The 14,570-nt window shown below is 33.1% G+C and overlaps 1 protein-coding gene across 1 annotated transcript in view; it reads right to left on the reverse strand.

Moving 5' to 3' along the window:
• Nucleotides 1-9,565, reverse strand: part of ab (BTB/POZ-zinc finger protein abrupt) — a 146,494-nt gene extending 136,929 nt beyond the window's left edge. Inside the window, exon 1 of the mRNA XM_072534148.1 lies at nucleotides 9,232-9,565. The gene's annotated coding sequence lies outside the window, so the exon portion shown is untranslated. The remainder of the gene's footprint in view (nucleotides 1-9,231) is intronic.
• Between the last annotated feature and the right edge of the window lie 5,005 nt (nucleotides 9,566-14,570).

Consider the following 14,570-nt stretch of genomic DNA (forward strand, 5'->3'; position numbering starts at 1 on the left):
GCTAAGTGAATACTATAAGGTCATCCAATCAATTAATGAACTGAAGATAATTGAAATACGCTACCGGACACAAAAAGAAATTGAACGCCTCCGAAAAAAGGGAAAAGGAAAGTCTTACAAAAAGATTGTGTTAATAAGAGGCTTAAAAAAACTACAAGTATGAAGGAGAAGTTTTGTATTTTTGAGAAAGAAAGGGAAAACGAATCTAAGACAAGTGAGACTGGAAGATCTACCACTTCATCATGTGTTAACCAAAGATGTTGACAAAATTTTGAAAAAAAATGTTTGAAGAGGACTGGCCTACTTCTGATCCACACCTTGGTTGGTACAAAAGTTTGATTTTTGATGAACTCATTAGAGCAGCTGCTGGTGAGGAGCTGGAAGAAATGTGTGACTGCCTCGACGATGAACGCTGTGACTTGCATATTTAAAAAACTGTTTGTTGCATTAACTACCTATTGTGACAATGTTTTTATTATTATTTTATAAAAATAAAAGTTTATTCAGAAAACCATTATTCCTTTACTTTATTGCTTTATTACTTCATTTACATGTAAATCAGCTTATGTGCACAACATGTAAAATGACTGATTTCCACCAAGTTCGTGCAAAAGGTCTTATTTACAAAACAAAATCAATTTTTTAAACTATTTTTACCATAACTGAAATGAGTATTTTATCGCATGTTTGGAACCAATACTATTGCATAACATTGATTAGAACTCATTATCCTTTTTCAGAACAAAGCTACAAGTTTTTCGCCCTCCCTGAAAAATTACTTATTTGTGACTTAAGCTTGTTTGTATTTTACCTCCTCAATTACTTAAATCGTATATTAGCATCGAAATTCGAATGCTTTAGACCCATTCGAGTCGGCGTATACGAAAAAATTCGTATCGTATGCGAAATATGTTCGAATGAATTCAAAAATACTACCCCAGATCACGCCAAAAATCTAATAAGTGAGTAAGTAGAACGACAACTTAAGAGATTTAAAGTGATAATAAAGATTGTTCGATAAAACCTGAGTCGAGCTTTTCCTCATACATCATATTATTTACTAATTATTGTATGCACTTATTCAGTAGATTTTGAGAAATAAAATAAATTTTAAAAATCCCTCTTTTTAAATATGAATAGGGCCTTTTTTCTTTTTCATACCTATTTAAAAATCGATTTTCATGTAACCTCTAATGCTAATGTAACTCTAACCAAAGATATATATAAAAAACTCTTGAATCGTAAAGTAAAGATCCTAAAATTTTTTGTAATAAGCGTGAACAAAGCCGGAGGGTTTATGTTTTTAAATCAAGAAAATTGTACCAAAAAAACAGATACCTATACCAACAAAAACATAACCACTACAGTTAGAGAAACACGTCGATAGGTTTCAACTTTTTATAGACAATAAAAATTACTTATTATTTACTCCTCAGATTATTACGACCATATGAACTTTTCTATTTTTAACCATTGGTTCATAAGCAATATTTCGGTATTCTGTGGTTAGTAAAGTACAGTAGTACTCAAACATGTTTACATTCCTTTTATGTTTATTTGTTATTCGTTAACCAATAGTAATTTTATCCTTTTTACTTATAGGGTATGTAAATTGGAGATTGCGTACAGTTTAAATAACAGTGTTACTCTGGTAATAAGAGTTGTGATGGATAAAGTTCGGTAAATTTTGAAGATAAGTATTCATCCACAGCACAAAATTATAAATGAATACCTACATAATTGTTCTTTTCTTAATTTGGGATGTAATTTTAGTTTGATTTAACTTCTAAACTATATTTGGTATTGAGTATTTGCCAAGGGGTCATTCGTTAGGTGTACAGGTTGTTTCGAATGTAGTGGCGAGTAGTTTCACGAAATATTTAATCGCATTTACAATAAAAACAGCTATACAAGCGGTTGAAAACGAAAGTCAAGTATTTGGTCTGCAGAAATAAAACGTAGATGTGATCCAGCAAAAGTCGCTGTAGGAAAGATGGCCAAAATATGGAAGGATCAGTAGCGTACCTAGAATTTGCCTCTGGGGGGGTTTTGGTTGGTCACCGAAATTTTTTTGTATGATGTTACCTCCACATTTTGAGTCCTTAAAATGTGTTTCGAATGTAACAGTGTCGGAATAGGGTCCTGGGGGGGGTTTAACCCCCCAAACCCCCCTTGGGTGCGCCACAGGGAAGAATTCTCAAATTTCATGAACTATAAGAATATAATAAAATAGAAACATGCTTTATTTTATGGACAAAGCTAACAAATAGTCAAAAAAAATAACAATAACAATTAAAATTTACTAAAAGTACATACTTAAATCGTCACAAAATAAAAGATAATAAAATTTATAATCCGTTGCAAAATTTAACTAAATTGCAAATTGAATAATAAAACCTTACGAATAAGTTTTGAGTTGCTGCATGTGATACCCAAATATATATAAAAATAATTTAGTTGCTGGTACCTAAACGTACTATAATTTCTTAGTTGTTCGTTAAGAAACTCTTCCACGAAATAATATGGTCTTTCAGATAGATAGGCTTTTGTCAATTTACGGAACTTAAGGCAAGAAGTTGTAGATTTAAGTTGCAAAGGGAGATGGTTGTATAATTTTTTTGCCGAATATAATATAGATTTCTTTACTAACTTAGTGGACGGGATCGGTAAATACCCATCAAAGGTTGAATTTTTGATGGAGTAGTCATGATTAGGTCTTGTTGGAAAAACATGTAGGTGTTGACGTATTAAGCAAACAGTTTCTAGAATATATAAAGAGGGAAGAGCTAAAACCCCGTGATTTTTGACGTAGCTTCTGCAATGTGTTATTCTACTGAGGCCAAAAAGATACCGTATTGCTCTTTTTTGTAATTTAAAAATAACATCAGATTGGGCAGCTGTACTAGAACCCCAAAAAGGAAGGCCATATCGAAGATGAGACTCGAACAAAGCATAATATGTTATTTTGGAAGATGCTAAATTGATTTCCTTCGAAACAGATCTTATTGTATAGCAGGCTGAGGCTAGTTCCTTACTTAACAAATCGGGACCATTTAAGGTTGTTGTCTATAAAAATACCTAAAAATACCAAGAAATTTTACAGAATCAAATATACTGATCTGGATGTTATTAAGAAGCAAGGGTTAAATAGCTCCTTTATAGGATAATGCTACTGTCTTATCCACGTTAAAAGAGAGTAGATTAGAGTCGGATCAGGTTTTTATTTTAAGTAGATCAGAAGTTATAATTGCATGAAGAGTTGCAATATTAGAGTTCCTCCAAGAATACTGGTATCATCAGCAAAAAGAAAAATTTTTCCATCGATTTTTAAGTTAGTGATGTCATTTATAAAGATAAGGAAAAGTAGAGGACCCAATACTGAACCTTGTGGTACTCCCCATACAATGCTTTTATGACTAGAGTCAGTATCATTTGTTTTAACTAGTTGTTTCCTATTCCTCAAGTAGGATTGAAGCCAATTCAAATAAATACCTCGAATTCCGTAGAAATTTAGTTTTTTTATCAAAATGTCGTGATTTACATAATCAAAAGCTGTGGCATAGTCCCAAAAAACTGTTTCAGTGTAAAGATTATTGTTTAGTTCTTGATAGACCTCATGTAGTACAGAAAACATAGCAACACTGGTACAATTATTAGATAAAAAGCCGAACTGACTTTGTGATAAAATGTTGTTTTCAACGAGAAAGGACATAAGTCGGGCTTTTATAAGTCTCTCAATAATTTTGGAAAGGCTCGGTAGTAAGGCAATAGGTCTATAGTTGTAAACCCCTTATGAAGAGGAATAATAATGGCTGTCTTTAGGACTTCCAACACATTTTTTGGAAGATTTAAGAAAATTTTTATGGATAATCCATCAGTACTACAGGAAGATTTGCTTTTGATACTTTTGATACTGATTGTTTGGATCAGTTCAGATTTATCAACTGGTCTTATAAAGAATTAATTCGAGACCTTTTTTTGGTTTTTTTTTTGTTTTTCTGTAAGACAAAAATTGGTTAAGATATGGCTGTTCAAAGTTTGTATACACTCGTGATTAGTGACTCGTTCAAGCTGTTTCAACTACAACTCTTTTCAAAATAAAGGTTTAAAAAAATTAAAGATCTTATTGCCCTTAAAAAATTCTACAAAGTACTTCATAGCTTAAGAGTTAACCGAGTTATGAGTAAAAAACTTCTTCGCAAGGGGTGGTTTTAAGGAGAAAGAAATCTAAATTTAACGTCACTGTATAATTAAATAATTCCAAATTGCTTGAATTTACTGTTAAATGTTTTTTTTCTAATAGGTGTCGTTTCCACCCCTAAAAAATAAAAAGCAACCAACGGCACAAGTCCAATTTTGAAGTGGAGGGTAAGCATAACCTAAATCCAAATTTCCATGCAAATCAGTGGAGACAATGTATAAACTGTGATATAATCCTAACGTGTTGTTTAATGTTAATTGACAATCCTACACTCAATTAAAAGATGATTTGAATCAATTAGCCGCTTTAATTTACTAACTATTATACCATTTTCTTCTAATAGGGGTAGTTTTCACCCTTAAAAAATAAAAAGAAACTAACGGCACAAGTCCAAAAGTGAAGTGGAGGGTAAGTAGAATCTAAATCCAACTTTTTATGCAACTCGGTGGACAATTACACGGAACCGCCGTATTTCACGTTCTTTTACTGGCCTAATGGCATCCGAAGAGAATGAGTTAAAAAAATACGTATATCTAGGTATATAAATAAAATTAATACAGCTGATAAGCCAAAATTTTGAAAGTTTACTGAATTAAACTGAGTTTACTTGTCTACTGGATTAAAATTTTCAACTGGTGATAAGGGCGTCATTGTATTATTCTCATATTGCCTATAAAGGGTTATGATCAATTTGTTAGATTTGTTCCAAACTTTACAAAAGACTACCCTAAAGAAATAAATGCTGTAGAAACTGTAAATGAAGTGGCAAACTAAGGTGGAATTACGGTGTAGTAATTCACTTGCGGACTTTTACACCATTGAATTAGTCAGAGCTCAACCAAAGGGATATATCGCGAGAAGCAATACCACATATAAACTTGAAGCTAATCACCAAATACTAAATTACACAGTATCAATAATTTCATGTGAAAATGGCAAAAAGCTATGACATGTCACAGCAGAGGACGAAAAATTCTGGAACAATTGCATTGTTTCTATGTTTAATAGAAGTATTTCCATTATTTTTTACATCGTCGGTAGTAGATTTATTGGTCTATATCTATAAGAACTAATTTCTGTGGTAAGTTTGTCTAATTTGGCAATTATAATACATTACATACGATGCTCGCTGTATCATTTCCTTAATTCCATTGTATGGGGCACAAATCAAAAATACCAGAAGCATATAGTTCCGCGAAGGTCAATTTTATGTAAGAAAACCTAAAAAAAAGTCTGGAACAAAGATGTTTGGCCAAAGAGTGCAGGAGTATCAAAGTTTTTTGTGAAGAGGAGGATGCTTATGTAACTGGATCCTCTTTAAAAAGTGTTCTTAAAGTTAAAAATGATTTAAAGATATATAGTTTTTTATTAGCATTATCATTATAGTGCTCAATCATTTTTTGATTTTGAAGTACTGCTCAAACTACATAGTGTATATATTACAGGTTATAATATGGTTTCTAAATATTGCAGGATGGTCAAGTCTCATGGAGGTGTAGGTATATCAGGGACAATATAAGTTTTAATCTTTTGAATTTTGAAAAACTTTCTTTTGAAGAGACTTGTAAGATGCCAGGTATTTTATTAAATAAATATAATGTGTCGCATATCACTGTCTATTCTACTCCAGATAGTGATTTTGACAAATTCTCTACCAATATGGCTAAAGCTCTTAAAAAATTGACGTGTATAAATACCTATGCGTGACTTTATTATTATTTTTAATGAAATAGACATTAGAGCTTCAAAACTTTGAAGTTGGAATTTGCAGTTTAAATCGATTACCATAAACAAATTATACTCTGCATGTTTTTATAAGTTCCCATATTAATTAATATGGCATTTTTATTAATATTTATTAAAAACATTACCCTTATGGTTTTTTATTTATTTTCAACAATAAAAAAAATTCACTAAACCCTGGCTATTCACTTATGTCAACATACGTTTATTTTTTTATAATTACGTTAAATCCAGAGGTAGCTATAAAAATGACATCAAAACAATAATATTGTCAGTTAATGTCAAATGTATTTTCTAGTATTGTAAAGCTTTTTTGCCGTTTGTCGATTATACAATGGGTCGAGTCGAGGTAAAGTTATCGATGAGAAAATTTGTTCAATCATTATTAGATTTTTTAATTCTGGAAAATACAATTCGGAAATCGCGAATATGTTGTAATTGTCACGCTATAGTGTAAGAAATATAGTCAGAAGATACAAAACTATAGGTTCGGTCATCACAAAACCTAGAAATGTATGAAAAAGAAAAATAACCGAAGCAAATCAAAGGGCATTAAGACGCATTATAGTGAAAAATCGACAAGCAAATTATATGGGGTTAAACGTTTTATAGAGTGACGTTATTGGAAGACCCGTTTCTAGATCAACATGTCACCAAGAGGCCACAAATTAGGATTTGGTACTTACAAAGTAAGTTTTATAGTTGAAAAAAATAGTACGAATTGTTTTTAATAAATTTCATTTTATTTTAGGCTAAGGAAAAGCCACTTTTAACATTACAACAAAAGAAAAATAGACTTAGATGGTCAAAAGAGCATACAGATTGGACTCAGTCGCAATGAGAGTCAATACAATGGAGTGATGAGTCCAGGTTTGAAGTGTGTGTTGGAGACAGTAGGAGTTGCGTCATTCACGGGAAAAATGAAGCTTTCCATCCCGACTGTCTGAAGAGTAAAGTCAAATTTCCTGAATCTGTCATGATCTGGGGCAGCATGTCGTCTAAAGGTGTGGGAAAGTTACATTTTATCGATGGTATTGTAAACACGGAGAAATATTTTAGAAGAATCTCTTTTACCGATTTAGGAACACCGTTTAATCAGCGGAAGATTTTGTCTTCCAACAGGACGGCGCAGGTTGTCATACCTCAAAAAAGAGTTTAAAATGGATTGAAGACCATGGTATACCATTTCTGGAATGGGTTTTTAACAGTCCCGACTTGTCCCCGATAGAGACTTTGTAGCGCAAAATGAAAAAAGCTTTGAGAAAACGTCCTGCCAGGTCCGTCAACGAATTGAAGGAAAAACAGCAAGAAATATGGGATTCGTTTACATAAAAATTTTGTCAGAACTTGTTAAAAACTATACCTCGAAGAATTGTGGATGTCATTAAAAATAAAGGGGATGTAACTCAGTAGTAAACTTTCACATTTTTTTTTGTTGATGTTACATATTGTATGATTTTTTTAAAATTTATTATTAATCTGTTTAATCAATAGTGCATTAAACCTTCTAAAATTTACGTTGCGCTTTTATTTTTGTTCTCTAAAATTTAGTTTTCTTATCAATCTAACGTTGAGCCAACTGATATGGGAAGGGACTGGTATTATATGTCTTAAATAATATCTTCACAAATATTGACGGTACCACAAAACCTGTGGATCTTACTCACACCTCTAATCACAGAGGTAATTCCTTTCACAGAAATAATTAATACAGAAGCATCCACTAGAAACAACAGTAATTTGGTACCAGAATTTGGCCGCCTTGAGAGATCCAGAAATGGTTCAAGATATTTAGCCATTACATATTAAGTTTTATAACATAGTGATACCTAGAATAAAAGCTCTTAACTTTATCAATTCAAAGCAAAAATTAAGAGATACCTTATAGTGAATGCCTTTTTCATTTGATGATTATTTTTCTTCCAATTTTAATCTGTTGTGATAGCTATTTATCTATATTTTATATTTCTCTGTAGTATATATTGACTAAACTTCTTTCTTTATATTTATGTTTATATTTAACTTGTAAAAGTTCTTTTTATATTACTATTACCAATAAACTATGTATCTATTATCTAATAAAAGAATATGAGCTCTATGTACCCGAGATATTTATATCAAATGGATTCTGCGCCAGTTATGATTAATCTGTAATGCATTTTATTGAGTGCCTAACGATAATTTTTATGTATTTTCCATTGAAAATATACCTCATTTCTCATTTGGTCAACAATGTATAAAATTCGCATTTATTTGTTTTTTTTTTGTTCGCCTCGTATAGAAAGAGCGTAAGAAGAATAGTCGTAAGAGAGACCTACATCTATCTCTCGTCCTTCCGAACGGTTAAAATAAATAAAATCAATACAGCACTAAAAATTAGTAAAGTGGACAATGGCAATGGCGCAATGGCAAAAAATTCGGGATATGCGCAAAAATAGAAAAAGCCCCAGTTAAAAACTACGTTTGTCCGCGCAGAAAGCAAGAGTACAAGAAAAGAAAAAAAGTCCATTTCTGATTGGTTCCCGATAATTGCAAAATCAATACGCACTTTAATGCAATAATTGATCAAACATTTTCCGAGAAAATTTTCCCACTAGAAGAGAAGCGTTTTCACTTGCGCCGACACCACACTGTCAGGCGTTTTCCCTCTCTTTTCCACCCCGAAGTACTCATTTTTGACATACTTCAGCCTAATGTGCATTACATTCACAAAAATAAACAAGCACAAGACGTTATAAACGGTTATATAAAAATGCTCATTTTCAAAACACCCTTTCAATTTATGACTTAAAACAGTTATATCGAAATAAACAAATATTAGAGGCTCAAAAATAAACCAATAGAAACGAAATACAGAAAAATTAATAATCAAAACATAAAACACGAGTAAAAATATCATACACATACGAAATTAATCGTCTATTGTTTTTCTAATGTTGGAAAATGTTTCAATTAACAAGAATACAAAAATATGTTTCTTCCTAAATGCATTTTCTATATTAAGGGAGTTTTGCGGGTAGATTTGGTTCTACTTGTAGTAAAGAAAACAAAATGATGCTAGAAAAACATTGTTTTCTGAATATTGTACATCAATCAGGAAAATAAGCGATAGTTTTCACTAGAAGATCAATTTTGTATGAATTTATGCTTGTTTACTCCTATAAATCATGTCGTAAATCGGTATTTGCAATGTCTAATACATAATTATAATTATTTTGCAATATCCCACTCTTTTCTGTTTGTGTGTGCGCATATTTTTTTTATAAAATATTTCATAGTGTACTCACGTTTCCCTTCCAAAATATAATTCTTAAATATTCACATCACCAAAAAAATAGTCACCACTCTTGTTAACCAACAAAAATAAAAACAAAACACAATCACCACCAGTTTAAAAAAAATCGGCGGTAGTCCAGTCCGTCGGTTCGCGTTAGAACAATTGCACGACACCGTACGGGCAAATCAAGAGAGCCAAGAAAACAGTGTGCGAGTGCGGTCGGTTGCAATTGTCGAAAAACAATCGACACACACGCTCTCCACAGCCGCCTGCTTACTTAGAGCGTGCAGAAAACACTTGCGCATCGACCTGCCCGAGTTTACCGCCTACTACGATGCTTTGAATCGTTTGAGAGTGAACCTCTCGGTACGTAGTGTGCTTCTCTTCACTTGTTATTTCCCCATCATGGCTGCCTATTCCGCTGGTCTAGTAGAATACGGGAAGAGTAAGAGAGCGATAGATGGATAGATTTGGATGGATTGGGCAATTCTCACGCGCTGCAGCGTCCTTCGTGCACTTTTGTCGTTTTCGCCCGATTCGCGTTTTGTTTGGTACGTGCTTTTTTCGATATCGGAGGAACTGAATTCGCTGGCCTACTAGGGATGATATCTTACGTAATTTTGATATTTTATCGTTAGGTAGGTTTACTACCGCAATAAATACTCTAAAATAAAAATAATGTATAATAGTTTTATCCGTTGAATGCCATTTGGCTACAATGTTTACACATATATTATAAGCAACATTTGATTTGACTTAATTAAACATTAAAAACAAGCGAAAGCTGGAACAAACATAAGAAAACCAACTAGAATATAAGAAAACTCAAGCCATAACTACCTAGATTAACAATAAAGACAGCTAAACGTCAATTCTGGATTTATTATGTTTCTAAAATAAACAGCTATACTCATACGAGTGACATATGAAAGAAGATAAAACGAATATCGGAAAACATTTGAATTTCAAAAATCAACTCACTCAATATTCAAGATAAGGTTATTACCTCGCAACGAAATCACAGAAAAAATGGATAACACTTATAAAGATAGATCTAGTGATAGTGATACTCAGTATAACCAGAGCTTTATCACACTTAAGCAACAAAAGAACATAATCTAATCGACTGCGAAGAAACAGATAAATAGACTCTCTTTTTTGGGAGTTGTTTTTGGGATCAACAAAAACAAAACTAGAGGATGGTATTCGGCAAGGATCAGTTTTAAGCCCTACACTTTATTTACCAGCAATAAAGATGCCTTTGCCAGTATGAACTCACCATTGCAAGGTCTCTTATACGCAGGCGACCTTTTTATCAATGCCAGAAGTCAAAATATGGAAAACACCACGAATATGGTACAAACGTTTTTACATCAACTAGAGAAATGGTCGCAAAGTTCTGGATTCCAATTTTCTACGTAAAAATCACAATTTATATTATTTTCAAAGCAAAGCTGCCCTAATCACCCACTCTCACTATAAAATAATGCTCTTGTTCGAAAAAATAATGAAAAATTTTTACATTATTGGATACAATCCACAATACAGCACTCATTGTCTTGGAAGTTTTCAGAATCACACCAATAAAAAGCCTGTATTGCAAATCAGCTGAATCATCACTCTATTACAGAAGAATGTACTTAAAGTTAACCTACACAATTAAATCAAATGCAAATCCAACTTCCACAACTTCAAATGTGATCTCCTTAATATCAACATTTTTTCCAATAAATCACGTCTACACAAACCTTTCTACCACAGAATAACAAGGGATCTCTCATCTCTTAACAACACCACCTTACATCCTCGCTTTCTCGTTAGTTAAGAACCTACTCCACCTAAAATAATAACTACCGTAACTTCATTAGACAAACATACTACTAACCATAATATAACTGTGTTTGTATGTTTACTATAATTAAAACTGTTACTTTTTCCAATCATTTCACCATCCAATGTTACCATTTTATTTGTACTAACTTTTAATAACATTTAATAACATTTGTACTAATCTTTAAATGAACGTTCCAAATACTCTGTTTTCTCTGAAGTTTTAAACCTTTTTGCTCAAGAGCTGTCGCCATGGTTCCAGTTTTTGTTCTCAGTTTTTCAGTATTTCCTACCAACACTACATTATCGGCATACATTAAGCACCAGTGAATGTTATCTGATCCATGTAGCGAAAACTCTGAGCAGAGCGTAAAAAAATAACGCGCCTTAAGCATATTAGAAAATGGACTGGCTTGGACGTACAAACAGTTTTTAAAATAGCTAAATAGCTGTTAATAGAGTTAACACCAACCTATGGTCTCCAGATCTATGGTAAAATAACTTTTCTGGTAGACATTCACACACCAGAGGGAATACACACAAGAAAAAATAATCTGAAGGAACTTAATCAGGATCAATATGAGCACGGATAGTCAAGCAGCTATAGAAGCTCTCCGGTAGTCCTAAGGTAGTCTCTACGCTTGTGTGGGAATGCTGAGACATAAGAGTCTCGCACTGGTAAGGGTCGTCGGACAAAGTAACGAAAGAGCTAATGAATTTGCTTAAAGAGGTTCTTCTTCTTATCGCTCCATCTCCTTTAAAATGTTAGCGATCCAAATGGCAATGATCTTGTAAAAAATATTTTTATGAGTGTTTTCCTCGCTTGTTCGATTTTTAATAGGATTTCTTTTTTGGGTTCTTTTGGGTTGGGTTAAAGAGGTTCGGGCGAGCCTAAATCCGAACACAACATAACTCCCACTGGGAAAGTCTACACTGTAGACAAAATTTATGCGCTGAAATGGTTGAACTACTACGAAAAAAAGGAGGAATCAGCTCATAATCATAACAGGCTTTCTTACTAGACATGCACCATTTAAGGGACAACTGTATACAATGGGACTGTTTTAGAGAGACTTAACCTGCAGACTCGGTAGCAGAGAACCATATTTTCCATAAGTAAACACACTTTTTGGAAACTACCAAGTGATTCCAAAAACATGTGGTGCCCATCTATTAGACGTGTACAAGCTGGTACAGTATTCCAGAATTCTGGAATGGATTTCATGAATATATGAAAGATGTACAATAAGTCAATTGACTGTTTAACCACCCTTTTCTAACAAACGGCTTCCATAAAAAAAGTCGTCAACCTTCGACAAAAGACGAGACTACAAAGCGCAAAATTTAGGCTAATAAAGTTAAAATAGCGACATAATTTCCAACCTTCAACAGGAGAAGGATCGATGTTTATTCCTAAATATAAATATTTCCCTTTAGTAAAAAAATAATTAAAATTCAAAACATAAATAAAAAGATCACACCATTGTCCGTGTTAGTTTTCTAATTGAACGACACAATATCTCACTTAAAGGTAAATATCGACGACAGAAAGGGAAAATATTTTCCAGGACAGAAGGGAGACTGACTATTCGCACATTTACGCGACGTGAAGTAGACGGAGAGGGTATTTTTTCGGAACGGAATGCAGATGGAGGGGAGGGGGTTGAAAAGGGGTGAAATATAGAGAGAGAACAGCGGTGATTTCTGAATATTCATTCCTCGCGGAAAGTGTAATGAATATTGCTGAGGGGTAGTTATTGGGAGTGGAATGGGGCGAGAGTGTCATTTGAAGGATTTACAATTCAAATTTATCGGAATTTGTAGTTGGGATGATATTCATTTTTGGGAGGATTATGGTATTGTGTTTAATCGAAAATGGAGATATTAGTTATTGACCGGAATAGTTTGTTTGTTTGATATTATGATATCATTCCGTAGTTGAGGTTAAAAATATTCTTCTTCTTGCAGCTAGTGACATCTTATGCCCACTAGGAGGCATCTATGTTCGGTTTCTCAACTCTTTAACCATTTTTTCCACTTCTTTTAGGCTCTAATCAATTGTTTTATTTCTCTCTTGGTTTTTCCTCTCTCGTTACCTATTTCAAATATATCTTGGGTTTACATTTTACTGGGGCTTATTTTCCTACTGTTTTTTGTTCGTTCCGCTTCGTATAAACTTTTGACTAGTCTACTATCATCCATTCTGTAAATGTGACCGTACCAACTTCGTTGTTCTCTATTGTATATAATATGAGTTCCTGTTCTAATTCGACTCTTAATCTCTCAATTTCTTCTTCTTCTCTCAATTATTGTAATTCTATAAAATTTTGTTATTTTTGTTTGTTGTGGTTGTTTTTCCTCCAATACAAAACCAGAACCAAAACTTCTATGTTCTTCTTCTTCGTATGTTAGGCCTTAGGACCAGTTGTTTCTGGTCTGATTTAGTAGTAATTGCAATGTTGAATGCTATTTCTTTTCTTTTAGTGGGTCTGCCTTGTGGTCTTTTACCTTCTGGTTTTCCATCTCTTGCTATTCGGTCAAGTCTCTCTCTTCCCATTCTCTTAATGTGTTGGTTCCATAGAAATCCCCATCTGACGATATCATGTACTTTACACATGTCTCTGATTTATGTATTAGGGATTCTCTCTCTTAAAGTTTTACCTGTTATTGCTCTCAGTATTTTTATATATGTTGTTCTTAAGATTTTCTTTGTAATTGTTGTTTCTGCTCTTGTTTCTATATCATAGATTAATATCGGTCGTACACAAGTCTTATACATGCGTGTTGTTCCTTCTATCCTCATGTTCTTATTTCCATACGACGATATTTTCGTTCCCAGATAGTTGCATTTCGATACAGGTTCTATTATTTCTTAGTTTACTACAATTTTGCATTTCAATGGTCCCTAGCAATAACGAGGGACTTTGTTTTTTCTGCTGAAATTATCAGGTTGCATTTTTTGTGTTGGCTTCCAAAGCGTGGATAATTTTTATTGCGCTGTTGCCCATTTTGTAACCTGTTCCTGACTTTTTAACTTCTAAAGTAAGTCCCATCTAGTGGTAAGTAAGTTATGAGTGCTTCAGAAGTTTAACACAGGCTTTGGTTCTACTGTTTTGCTAATAATATATCTATATGTACTGGTCTAAAAATATAATCTAATATTTTCTTAAACCGTTTTTTGTTGTTAATAAGGACCCCTCCTACTACCGATATTATGAAACTGGGTTCCATATTAAATACCGGGGTTCATATTATCTAGAAGGATTGTATCTATGATTTCAAACAAGTGTTAATTGTCGTAGGCTCGCTATTATACCGCGGAGAGAATTGTCAACGCTAAAAGGAAAATCTTCACCAGAAATGTCTCATCGGAAAATTTGGGACAAGCACTTTATAATTAATGCAATTATTGCCATACGTGAGAACCCACTTGGCCTTAAAAAGGCTGTTAAACGTTTTAATGTGCCAAAGGCAACGCTGCAAGGTTTTGTACATCAAACCGAATATTATACAGAGGAA

Source organism: Diabrotica undecimpunctata, chromosome 6 (assembly GCF_040954645.1).
Source record: "Diabrotica undecimpunctata isolate CICGRU chromosome 6, icDiaUnde3, whole genome shotgun sequence".
NCBI lineage: Eukaryota > Metazoa > Arthropoda > Insecta > Coleoptera > Chrysomelidae > Diabrotica > Diabrotica undecimpunctata.